This window comes from Falco peregrinus, chromosome 2, assembly GCF_023634155.1.
Source record: "Falco peregrinus isolate bFalPer1 chromosome 2, bFalPer1.pri, whole genome shotgun sequence".
NCBI classification, from domain to species: Eukaryota; Metazoa; Chordata; class Aves; order Falconiformes; family Falconidae; genus Falco; species Falco peregrinus.
Window position 1 is genome coordinate 46,128,467 of NC_073722.1, and position 13,642 is coordinate 46,142,108.

A 13,642-nucleotide genomic window follows, 5' to 3' on the forward strand; every position below is an offset into this window, starting at 1 on the left:
AAACACCGACCTACTTTTTTTGGCCAGGAAGATGCAGTTCTTGCTCACACAAACATGGTTTCAAAGGCAGTGGAGCCCTGATACTCATGTCCTCTCCCACCCTCACAGAGACTTCCCAGCTTGTTGCCAGCTCAAGACAATCCTTTGCAGAGATCTGGGGGTCTCCCTTGCTACAGAGAAAACACTGAACAAGCAACAGCTGGTTTTCTTGCCTTTTTCCTCAGACCAATGGGCTGCTTGTTTCCCCTCTCAAATCCTGATTTATTCACTCATTTTTTTTCAAAACAGTCAACTAAATCACAGTGAAAAGCAATGAGGACACTATAAACTCTGCAGAAGATGTTACCACAGCTATCCTACAATTCCCTCTGTCTTTGCTTTGACTACCTTGTTCTCCTGAGCCATATAGGAAGATACTGCCTTTCAGCAAAATATAGACATGAAAAGTCTCGAGGGCTATGCCTCAGATAACAAAGACACTAGCATTTCCTTGTCAATTATAACTCTAAGAACTAGAAGTTTTCCTTTATTTAGTTATAGAATAAATATTTGGGCCAGATTTTCAAAGATTAGTTCAAATCTCATTTAGCTACAGCAAATAAATGGCCTGGTTTTTCCTCAGAACTTAGAAGCTCTTTGAAAAATCAGGTCATGAAAGTGACAGCGGGAGCTGCTGAAGACAGAGACCTTCTACCAAACCTTGCCCCAAACAGCTTCCTGTGCTGACAGAGTCACTCCTCTTTACTCCTCCCCGGAGCTTGGAAAGTAACCTCACAGTGGTAGCATCAGACAGCTGGAGGAGGTAGGGGCTACTGAAGTTAGTGTTGTTAGCTATAGCTGGCATAATTAAGCAGATACATTTTCATGCTCTGGTAGGATGCACAGATTCACTGAGACTGAGGCCAGGAGGATCCACAGCAGGCATTTAGCCTGGCCTCGTATGTCCAGTACAGAAACCATTTCCTTCTCTGAATATGACAAATGCATCCTTAGCGTGACCACAAAGCCTCCAAAACATAAGGCATTTTAGGGTAAGGTTAACTAATTAACAATAAATTTTGTTTCATGCACATTTGAAACCACAACGTACCTTTAGGAAAGCTGTTTGTGGGCATGTGTGGTTGTGCGCAGACACGTGTCTGTGTCACCTGATGGTGAGGAGACTGTAATGCATATCTTTGTACCTGCAAAACCAGTGATCCAAAGTCCTCCAGCTGCCTTGCAAATATCAATTGGCAACTCACATCCTGGGGACATGGGTAAATATCAACTCCCCTGTTTTACAGACAGGTCAACTGTTGCATAACCTCAGTTGATGTCATTCAGAAACTAAAACCAAAAGGTCATTTTCTCTTTTAAGGACTATATCCCTTTCCCTGCATTGTGTAACATTTCATGTCATGAAACCATTTTTCCCAGTATTTTACATTTGTGTCTATCCTAAATTCTGCTGACTTCCACGCTTGTCTGTTCTGCAACCAGAGATAAGTGTTCTGCTTATTTATTGGAGATCTCCCTACAGGCTTTCATCACATGTTGGAGTCTCCAGCAACTCCGATCCCTACGGAGCACCACCAAGCTCCATGCGCAGGTACTGGAATGGACTGTTTGGACCCAAACCTTGAGCAGATGTCACTGGGTCAAGCTGTGAACCACACACTCAAATGTCTAATGACTGTCCAGACACATGTGAAACCCAGAAATCCTACATCAAGCCAGAGTGGAAGGCTTGTCTGCCAAAGTAACAACTGGCAAATCTAAGCCATTGCTTGAGGTCGTTTTCAGCATTTGGTACACAACTTCCCCCTTTATTTGGAGAAATGCCATTGATCAGAGGATTTTTAATTCCCCAGACCTCCCTGGGGTGGTGGGTGTATTAAACCACACCTCCTAAAGGAGAGAAAAGGTGTGATGTCAGGACAGACTGTTACTGTAGTGACACAAACGTACAGGCACATATCTCAGCTGTGGAGCAATTTCAGCTCTTATTGTTGGGACCTTCTGCTACTGCTTCATTATTAAAGCATGCAGTGCCAGCCAGCCTTAGAATAATGTTGTTTGCAGCAGGTGTAGCTCCAGGTTTTGTATCTCCAAGTTCATATTTTTTGTTTGCTTTTCTCTTGTTGGCCAAAACTCTGGTAGAGCTCTGCTCGGGGTGACAACACCAAGTTACAAAGGCTGGGTAGATAAGGAGCAGGAAATTAGTTTCTCTAATGTATATAAATTCAGCATCAAGATATCAGGGTCAAGCAGAAAATGAGATTTCTTTCCCCATCTTTTTTTTTTTTTTTTTTTACAGGATGAAACAAGAGTGCTATCCTTGTCACAACCGCAACGCAGCTGGTGACAAGTGGTGCTATAAGCTGTTACTTAACTCTCCTCCTGTCACTTCTCCAGTGTCCCACAGAGGATGTCCCAGGCAAAAGAGCTACCTTTGACAAGACTATGGCAAAACATGTAGCCCAGGAAGATCACCATGGGAGCAGCCAGAATCCAGTTTTGGCACCAGGTCAAGGAGAGCCATGGTCTGCCATAATCCAGCCACCCACCTCCTTCCTTGCCTTGTTCCTCTTGGACCTGGGACAAGGCAGACCTCACGTTGCCTCTGCCTCCACATTGCACAAGGTATCCTTTAAACTAACTAGTTAAGATACCCTGCAATCTTTACAAACACATCTTCTCAGTGTTCATTGTAGAAGTTCCATGTTCATCCCACCACAGTGGTGAGGCATGCATTTTGACCTATATCTACCAATGCAATAGCTATGCTGGTGCTTGAGGCTAAAATAACATCTTCTGGGCAAGTTACCTTAAGCTTCAAACTGACTCCTCTTCCATGAGGACAACATGATGTGTTTGTCCCAGATCTTCCTCCTAACCCAGTGATGTCAGAGGACTTGCCTTAGGAACCATCACAGTTCAGCACAAGTTGGAAAGATGAAGCATTAATACCACTTACCAAAGGTGCCCTCCCTGCCCAGCAGCAGTTGAAATCATGCAGAACCTTCAAGGTTCGCCAAAGGACCATTTTACTCTTCGACCTGCCCTTAAACTTTTTTCTTTCTCTCTTTGTAGCATAGAAGGGGAAACACTAGCCTAGCTGATGGAAAACTTTGTTTCATGGAGTAAAAGCTGGCAATGCTGAGGAGAAACATAAGCTTGAGAAGGAACCATGCTCAAACGAGTGCCCTATTGTGAGATAAGTTTTTCTTTGAGCGACGAATCAACATAATAATCCATCTGTAACACTAGATGCGTCTGCCTGTACTACAGCAAAGGACCATCTGCCCATCTGCATATATGTTCAAAATGCTGCTGGGACAACCATGATGATCTCCTAATGAAAGGTACTCAGCAATTAGTACTTAAGTGAAATCGTGCCCGGGTGGTTCTAAGCCCTCATTTGTCCTTCCCACTCCAATGCAACAAGTGTCTGTAAGTTTTTCTCTTTGTTTTTATTCCAGCAATTTCTTTTTAAAGCTGTTGGGGAGGGTTGAACGTGCTCCGATTCCTGCAACAGCAGGAGCCAAGTCAAGTTGTAATCAACATATGTCCGGTGTAAGCTGTACGGACGTGAATTAGAGGGGCAAACTGCTCATCGTTTCCAAAATACCCACCTGCTCAGGGGCCAGGCTGCAGCAAAGCCATCCACTACGTGGCTCCATCTGTCTGATAAACAGGCTGCAGATTTGCTGAAAGCCGAATCATTTTGCCTCTGTTTACTTCCTTTCTTTCCCTCTCTTCTCCCTCCCTCTTCTAATTGGAGCTTGTTTAAAAGGTGCAGACACCCACAAAAACAATGCAGCACAATGAGACCAGCGCTGACATTCGTTAAACCGCTTCAACTGAAATCTGTGCCTGGCTGGGACTGAGCAGGCATAAAGGAGACAGACCTTGTCAGTCTCCAGCCAGAGCGGGAAAATCAAAAAGAAATTAACCAGGCCACAAAAGCATGCAGAAAATCCATTTGGGGCGCATTGTATTACAGTTATAGAATGTAGCTGCAACCAAGATGCAAAGGGTGCTTCAGCACGAGTCCTGCTCAGAAAACCAGGCGAAGGGACATGCCTGATGTTAAAAGCCCTGAGGACCAGCTCTCCAGCACCATGCAGCAGAGGACAAATGCAGGAGGGAGACCACAGCATCCTTGTGTCCACCCCCAGCTCCACCACAGGCTCTCTCATCACTTTTAAGGTACAGTCCCACTGATTAGATCAAGCACAGGACTTGAGCACAGACCCCAGAGCATACAAGAAAGTAGTGGAAATTGCATGTATTGGTATTGTAGTGTCTAAGCAGGTATAATCAGGAAAGCACAGCTTCTCGGAGGAAGTCTTCCCTTGCTGTCCACAGCCCAGAATCATCCTGGTAGTCCCATTGTTGATAAAATAAGGATATTTCTATCCTTGCTGCAAAAAATTATGGCCAGGTGGTTGAATTGCTCCCAGCCTAGAAAGCACAGACTGCTGCATGAAGTGCCTAGGCTAGGACATATTAGGGTCATGAATCTACTTCATCTAATCACTTCACCTCATTAGGGAAATGCTGGATTTCTCCACTAATCAGTCCTCCCATTTCACTTACAAAAGAAAGAACAAAACGTGAGAACTAATTGTGATTCTAAATCCATTTTACTAAAAACATTCAACAACCTACCAGACAGTAAAGACATCCTGGAAAGGCACATTATTTTCCCAGTAGCCTGGACTATCTCCATAGGAATCAGTTACATTTTTAGAAGGACTACTTGCAAAATGCATTAAAATTAGACAGTAAAAGCTATTTGCAAGAATTAACATCAATAGAAGCATCGATTTTCTGGTGAGAGAATGAGACATGGAGAATGAGTCAGGTTTCAAACACCTGACAAGTCAAAAAGGGTCTTTCTGGGGAAAACATCTCCCTGCAGATGACAATGAAATTTTTCTTCATGCTTTGAAACCACCCCATTGGGTTTCTCCCCAGCCAGGCATAGAGAGGATCTGAAAGATGCATCAGGTTACTTAAGCATTTAGGACAGGAAAACTATGGAAGAATAATGTTCAACACCTGAAAGCGTTGCTACATGCAGACAGTACTGCTGCCAAGTACAGTAAAATCTTCTGTGGGTTGCACCGCTCAAACCTGGTTCAGCATCTTGAAGGGTAGCTCTCTTCCATTCATTTTATCCATGATCTGCTGTCTTCCTTTGGCTTTGAAAATCCACCTATGAACCCACCCATCCAAGACAACCTTCCTGCCCCAAAAACATCTCACCATGACGACCAGCTTTCTGCCAGCCCTCAATGAACCCCCGCTGCCTGTCAGTGCCTCCTGATTCCCCCTGCTCTGAACAAGGCAGTTAAACATTCAAGAGCCCAACAATTTCATGACTAGTTGCAGTTCAAAGCCTGCAGGGGTGGATTTCAACACTGCCTGCAGCCCCAGCCCCTGAAACAGTGCTCAGCCTTCAGCCAGATGAATTGCCAATCATATTTTTCCAGCCCCGCTCCCAGCACTGCCCAGAAGGAGGATGCAGGGAATCCATGTGGCATGGCCAGGCTACACAGAGGGCAGAGCATCCCTGCATCCCATCCTTCAGCCACCCACAGCCCTAAGTACTGGGGTTTTGATGGCACTAGAGACACATGGTGTGCTTTCCAGGAACAGCTTTTACAGGCGTCATGTGTTTTGCAACCACACAGGTGTGATGGCAAGGTGAGAGGTGCCGGTGCAGTGCATCCGCCCACAGCACGCAGCTCTGGGGAGCTTTTGCCATTGGCTTCAAAGGGGAGCGCTCCTGGGCACCAGTGCATGTTAGGCAAAGGGTAAGAAACTCAGCTGGTATCTCCACAGCAACTGACAGGGAACCAGCAAGCCCACAGCAGGGCCAGAGCTCAGCAGATGGGTTTAAAGGGAGACCAGCATGATCTGGGTGCGGTGCTGCTCTTGCAGGCACCTGTGCCAGCATGCAGCGCTCTTGCACAGTCTCCTGCCACAGCACCATATGCTCCTCCATGCTCCCTGATTTCATGGGGGTCACTCCTGCTGCCCTCTTGCCTCTCAGCCCTGCGTGGCTGAGAAAGCTCTAAGAACAGGTAAGGAGGAGGGAAGGCGCAGATGTCCTTCACAAAAGGTCTACAGGGCATCCCAACCCTGTTTCAGCCTAGCCCATGGTCATCAGTCCCTGCCCCAGGGATGCTGTAGGATGCCAGACTGCAGCTCTGCCACAGCCCTTCCCATCACAGGCACTGTGGAGCCATGGCAGACACGCAGACTGATGTCCCAGCCCCATGGAGATGCCCAGTTCCCAGGGCTGCCCCACTCCCTGGCTGGGGCGCCCAGTCCTCGCTCCCAGACATGCATCTCCAGATCTGAGACCCCATTTCATAGCCCAGCAGCGGGATGCAGCAGCCCCATGCTGGAAACCCCTACGCCTCCCATAGGAGCTGGGCCGAAGCCAGCCAGCATTGGCTGCATCACAACCCACCCAGTTCTCACCCAAAGTGCGAACCTGGAGCTTTCCACCCCCTTGCAGAACAAATCTGACACCCGGGCAATAAGGACGGGCGGGTCCACCACCCCACAGACCCCAGTACATTGTTGGAGAGATGAAAATGAGGGCAACAACACTGGGCTAGCCAGCCCGCTGTGGCAGAGCCAGGCTGCTTGTTGAAAGATCACCCTTTTTTATACCTCTGTGACCAGTTTCAGACAAAAACCTTCATCACTGCACCAAAGAGATGGGGGTATAGGGGAGGAGGAGCAGGGCCATGGGCAGGGGGAGTTACCCAGACTGCTTTACAAAGGCCATTTGCGCAGACCTTGGGGTTCCGAATTCCCCCACTCACTCCTTAAACAACTTGGAGCTTTCGTGCATGCCTCATTGTGGGGCTGAAGGTAAAGTTTCAGCTGGCAAAAGGCAAACCCCATCCCGAAGCATCACTGGTGCACTCAACGGCCCAGCTAACGAGCAAGCCCATGTTACAAAGCCCAGCTTACAGCTTCGGCTGGTGGCCCAGCTGCCTTCCTGTGCCCCCCCTTCATTTGCATAACTATCCATAAGGGGAGCAGGGCAGCCCTGCAGCCGAACAGCTGGCCATTCGCAAAATGGATTATATCACCCTTTTGTCCCCACGTCTGGCTTGCGCCACTTGCATATTCAAGCTTTTCCCCCCCACCCAGGCATCTCCTGTGCTGGGGAGCCGCAGCAGCACTTGAGATGCTCCCAGCTCAGCCCTTTTCCACCAATTCAGTTTGTTCGGGTATACAAATTGCCAGGTGAAGAAAATGAAAGCAGATAACTGGGGCAGAGCCCTTAGTTCGAGGGAGGTTGAAAGGAGGATGTGGAAATGAGGTTGAGGTTAGATGTTACCATTTGCAAGTGGATTTAGGAACAGGTGTAACTTTGGATAGCAGAGTGTGTGAAATTGCAGCATTAGACAAATTAACTAGCAAAAAACTCCCAAACGTTTAGGAGTTACTCTTTTCTTGTCTGAGAGCTCTAGGGTCACTCCTCCCATTCTAAGCTGCTCTTACTATGCAAGATACACACATCTTCAGGAGTTCAAGATCTAGATAGCTTTGTGTATGCACAAACAAGACTCACAGCCCCAGTCCTTTCCCGGTTATGGGCTAAAATCATACTCTTTTCCTGAAAAGCAATAGTTTTAGGAAACTTTTCTTGGTGAGAACTCAAGAGACTGGTACCTAAAGACTATCCCAGCCATTCCCACTAGCTGTGACTAAAGTAGACTGATAGAAATGCCTTCCCTTAGCAGGAATATGTGTTTCAGACAATAAAAAAAAAAAAAAAAAGGGGGGGGGGGGGGGAAAAGCGTGCCAGGGTAGGACAACTTGCATTTGCTACAGTTCTGACATTGTGCCACAAGCCTTTTGGTTTAAATAATAATCTCCCATACGGTATTTTTTTTCTGTTCAAGTTTTCCTCTTTGCTGTTTTTCTCATTTTCTCATTGGCCCTATATAGACTCCAATATAATGACATCTGAAAGCAGAACACTTACATTAGACTAGTCAGACACACTCACCTTGCCCTACATGAGAAGAGCCTCAAGATCAGGTCACCCAACATTTTCCATCACAAGATCCTGATTTTAGACTTGTTTCCAATGACTTAAAGATGTTCAGGCTGAAATTCTTCCATGTCAGGTATTTGCTTTGGGTTGATTCCTTCCATTTGTTAAAAAAAAAAAAAAAGCTAAATTGGTTCAACATTCTTCATACAAAGATAAGGGAGAAAAAAATCTATGCTTTGCTCAATTAAAAACCAAACAAACCACCAACTACCTAGCTAAGGAGCCTCAGCATCTACAGGGACTTTGTCAGGGTTACCATGATCATCACAAAGCTAGTGTCACAAACCAGTGTTTGTGATTCCTATAAAACTTCATCCAATTTTGACCTTGCTTTAGGGTCTAGAAAAACACACCAGTTTGTAAAGTCTTATTCAACCTTTGAGACTTGAGCATCTCAGCTCTTTAGAGAGTCCCAGCTCCCTGCTGCTGCCCAGGTAGCCCACACACCATCCAAACCCTTCCAACAAACCAGCTCTGGACATGATTTTCCAGAGAGGATGATGGATGTAACTGAGCAGTGGGGAGAGAACAGCTTGATGGGGATGGGGAGGCATTAGGGATACTAATGGGTCGGAGGGGGAAAACAGAACTAAATCATCTTCTAATAGCCAGACTTAAAAAGTCCAGAGTAAAAGCCACGCTCCCCAGGCATGGACGTTGCTTTCTTGGTAAGTAAAAAGCTATGAAGACATCTGCAAAACACATATCTCATTTCCCCTCTGATGGATCCACATTATCAGACAATAAACAAAGTAGTAGGCTGTTAGCTTGCATAGTGAATGACTTCATTGTGGGTCTTAAAATCATGACAATGCTGATGACCAAATCTGGAGAATTAGAATATTTTCCTATCTTTTTCAGTGGAGAAGCTGTCACACATTTTCAAAACTGCGTGTTAGGGGGCGATGGAAATAGCTAAGTCCCTCAGAATTAGGGAACAGCAGATGTAAGGTGGCCCACAGACTCATAATTTGCTCTTGTGCACCTTTCTGCATTATGCAAGATTCTTCATTCATGTAATAGCATCCTCCATCTTCCACGGGAACACATCTCATTCAGTGCATGGGAAGAGCTGTTGGGAGGATAAAGCAGGGTCACACAGCAAAATCAGGTTGTTGTATGCTAGACTGAAGCATCACTAGCTGCAAAAAAGCAAAAGCTGTGTGCAGACAGTACAGGGACATCCTCCGTCTCTTTTTTGCGAGATCTCCCTCTTCCTCTGCATGAGAATTGCAAGAGAATGGAGTATCTGCTTCCCTGAGATGTGAGCAGCCCCGTATTCTATTAAGTAATCCCACTGCTGCCACACACATCTCAAGTAAGGGCCACAGCACTGACCTTTCCCTTGCTGTAGCTACCAAGCCACGAGGCACAGCCCTGACACTTCCAGAAACCCATTCAGACAGTGTCTCAAACCCTCACCTGACACAGAGTAGCTGTAAGATATAGCAAAGAAGAGCAAAGAAAAAAAAAAAAAAGAGAAGGCAGCTGGGGCAGTTGAACATCACCCCAGTCCATAGCTGAGTGCTCTGGGAATAATGTTCTCACTCTACGCTGCTGCAGGAAGGAGTTCAGCCAAGTCTGTTTTGAAAAGTGGGACACAAATTTTAAGTACTCAACAGAATAGCCCTCACTTTCAATTCACATCATCACTCACATCAGACAAGCTTACCTGAATCAGGACACCACAACTCTTTGTCCAAACTGAGACATCATAAAAAATTTAATCTTATGGTTTGGGTTTTAAAGAGTTTAAGAAGTGAAATACTTCTCTAAGGAAGTTTTAAACTCGTCTCCCCAGAGTTATGCAATACTTCCCCGTCTCAAACCACTTGTGGCATAGATCTCAGAGTCATTTTACAACAGCAAAACCCCATAAAAGCAGTACTGCTGGATGGGGCCAAGAAGCTGCAGATAGTGAAAGCACCCTCATTCTCCCCTAGTAAACACCAGCTTTCAGTATACCAACGACTATTGTGCTGACCAGATGGTGGTGGGAGCAGTAACTTGGATGATGTTAATTACACACGAACTCCAAAACAACTGATGTCAAAACTCACTTTGAAAACACACCAGAATGGGCTGCTGAGCATATGGCAGCAACGCTCCTCTAGAACTGCATTTTGTGTGCATTAAACAAGGTGTAAGCTCCACCAAGGGGTCCAAGGACAAGCAGGCGTAGCAGCAGGGTCCCAGATCCAGGCTATTTGATGCTTGTCCCTTTACAATGCTGAGCAAAAGGTACAGAGACATGGTGGAAGTGGCAGCCCACAGGTCCCGGACCAGGTCCTTTGCAGGGTGAGCACATGCAACACGTGCCACAAATGCAGCCAGCTCGCCTCTTTTAAAGACAAGGCCTTGAAGGAAACATCCCAGGTGACCTGCTGAGCAGCAGTGGATGATTTCTAATGAGAGGATGAGTCCTGCTGTGAAAGCTTACTATGCAAGCACACAGATCTATACTCCAGTACTTTTAAAAATGAACACCGTATAGTTTGCAAAATAAATACAGTGAACAGATGGAGGAAAATTATTCCGACACCTGCCAACCACCACCAAGGACTTTCCAACAAATCCATGTGTTTTCAGAGGTTCTGCAGAGGCTAGCTTTACACCAACAGGTAATCAGCATCTTTACCTGCAATTTGAAAGTAAACGTAAATTCACTAGGCACCATCTCACCAGAACGGATGGATGTGGATACAGATAAATACGTACTTACGCCTTTCAGAAAGGTGACTTAGCCCAGGCTTAAACGTAGGGGCCTATATTGTAGCAAGTGTGGACTCTGAATAGGATCGATAGATTACAGGTTGAACCATGCACTGGGAGCTCCTTGCTCTGCTCCAAACTGCTTTCCCTGCCAGATTATATTCCACACTCCTTCCTCCAGCAGTTACTTACCTTGTAACTTTTAGGCTTGCTTGGAGACCCAAGTCGCACAGACCCAAAGGAAAATAGGACGGGAAAGGACTGTGCAAAGTCAGCCAGCCTTTTCCCCTGCCCCAAAGCAAGCCGAAATGTAGCTATTACTCCCGACAGATGCTTGCTCTTAACAGACTTCCATTTGTGGACAAGCTACTACCATCTCCCCGCACATCTGTTCAGTGATTTCCTATCCTTACTTTTTTACATTTGACCTTAGAAGAAACTATCACTTCTCCTAACTGCAATTTAAGCCAAGTCTGCCACAGGATTTCAGACTCAGTTCTTTCAGTGGATCCTCACCAAGTGCATTTTCCCACATTTTCAAGATTTCAGTCATACCGCTCCCCACTGCACACTCTGGTCCAAACTGCAGCATCTCAAGCCGCATGCTTACGGGTGCTCCTGTGTCGCACAGGATCATACTGAGTCTCACCAAACACATCACCCTTTGTGAACCTTAGCCTGAAGTTTGCTCTTCTACCACCAGGCAGGACAAACTACCAGATTCCTTAGCTGAAATAATACTAACTAGCTGGCACCTCTGAATTTGCGCAGTTGTTTAACCCAATCTAAATTTAGCGCTTTGCTGAAAAGGATCTTGTCTTTCCTCACCATCTCCTCTGTGTCACAACCATTTCTACAAGTTCCCAAGACTAATTTGAATTCTAATGCTATCTTATCTTTCACATCTGTCCAGCTTCCTGTTGACTGCAAATTTAATGTGCATACTACTTCTTGCTAATAAAAGTGAAAGAAGTGACCTAGAGCAACTCCCACAACCCCGTGCAACAGTCTTCCATTCTGACACTGTGTGCAAGACGGAAGGAAGCCACTCCCAGAGCTGAGCTGCTTACAGCCTAGCTCAGCCCACTTCCAAATACAATTCAATCTCTGAAACCATGCTTTCCCTTTTTGCAAACCACATTCTGTATTTGCCCAACAGCCACGATGGATTTTATCCTATAATCAAATGCAACAAAAGAGCCAAATTAATCAAGATTTCTTTCAGAGTAGGACTTCAGATCTTGTAGGGGATGCAAAGCCAAAGCCTGCCCCAGCTGAAGTTAAGTTTTAACCAGTAATTTCTTTTACTTTTGGTTCTCATAAGGGGATTACATTAGCATCTGTAGACAAAGTGCACAGATTCCTTTCAGCAGATTTCTTCATTTGCCAGTGTTACTGCACAGCTGTTCAACTAATTCTCCTGTCACCCACTAGTAAGAGTCTAAAGTAGATAATTACAACTTCCTACTTTCATGAAACTTGCTCTTCAGTATCTAAACCCACTCCTTTCTGTTTCCACAAAAGGGCTATTTAGAGTTTTTAATAGCTGGCTAACCAGGAGACCAAGTCCTGTGTTACCGTAACCAAATGTATCTGTACCTTCAGTCAGGAAACCCCTCCTACCCTAAGCATCTGGGTGGGAACATGACTGACTATGACTGAAAACAGCACACCTACAAAGGGTAAGCAGAGAACCTAAATACCTTTAAGGCTACAGAAGTCAATTCACTGAGATCACAGCTAGGCTATTTCAGAGCTAGGACAAATATCACCTGGTCTTCTACTCTTGCCTTTGCTCTACCCTCATCTTTTCAACAGCTTCAGTTCTTGGTTGCGCTCCCCCCCGAACAAAGCACATGTTACCTCAGAGGGCATGAATAAAAGGAGGTATCTTCTTTTAGGAGCTTGCTTTCCTTGGGGGAAGAAGAGCCACATTAGCCATCTCATTCCATGCCACTACACTTTTAACTAGAGTGCTTTCAAATAGGTAAATTAGCTTCTAAGTGATCCCAGTTGTACTATTGGCCTTTGCTACAATCCAGCATTAAAGCTGATTCAATTTTACTTACCTCTATTGCTCAATTAAGAAGAATATACAAAGAGAAGTGGGGAGTTCTGTAACTAGTAATTGCAGCCCAGGAGGGAGCTGGGTTATTCCATTACCCACAATGACTGATCACCACACTATAATGCATTTCCCCATCTACTCACAAGGGGAACTGGCTGTACCTCACTACTTCTTGAATTAACTGTTTCTTGAAGGAGCAGCAAGAATAGCGATCCTCATAAGATTATTTCAAAAAGCTTGGTGGATGTGTATGCCACCATCTGTACGCTCCACGCTACACCTGAGCAAGTACCTGTGAGGTGAGATGCACACTGTTAGCAGGAGCTTCTAAAGGACCTGAAGTCTTTGCTCCAACAGCAAATCCTTTATTTACTAATCTAGAAAAAGGAGAATAATTTTTGTCAGTGAGCAGCTTTGCTTTCTCCTACACAGTATATACTAACATATCAAGAATGCAGCAAGTCTTTGCAGTGTTCTTGCACCTTACTACACACCTATACCAGTATTAGTGTCACAGATCATTGCCACTCGTAGTTGTATATGCAGCAGGAGTCACAAAAGCAAGAAAATAAAAGTTTAGAGCTTCTTACTGGCTACCCAAACTTTTAAGGTTATGTATAGATACTGAGTTATGTAAGCTGGTTCAGTAATTAAAGGCCAATTCTCTTTATGATCAAAGGCTGACCCTAATCACAAGGCTGGAGCCTGTGTCATACCTTGCCACAGCCTTTGTCATATGCCTCAAGATACTTATTTCCTATTTTAATCACATTCCATTAGTTGAC

General features: G+C 45.3%; 1 long non-coding RNA gene across 1 annotated transcript in view; it reads right to left on the reverse strand.

The window, feature by feature from the left end:
• LOC114013031 (uncharacterized) overlaps positions 1–12,681 on the reverse strand; it is a 47,916-nt gene extending 35,235 nt beyond the window's left edge. Inside the window, exons 1-2 of the long non-coding RNA XR_008745603.1 lie at positions 9,063–12,681; positions 8,030–8,171 (exon numbers count right to left, since the gene is read on the reverse strand). This is a non-coding gene — a long non-coding RNA (uncharacterized LOC114013031). The remainder of the gene's footprint in view (positions 1–8,029; positions 8,172–9,062) is intronic.
• Between the last annotated feature and the right edge of the window lie 961 nt (positions 12,682–13,642).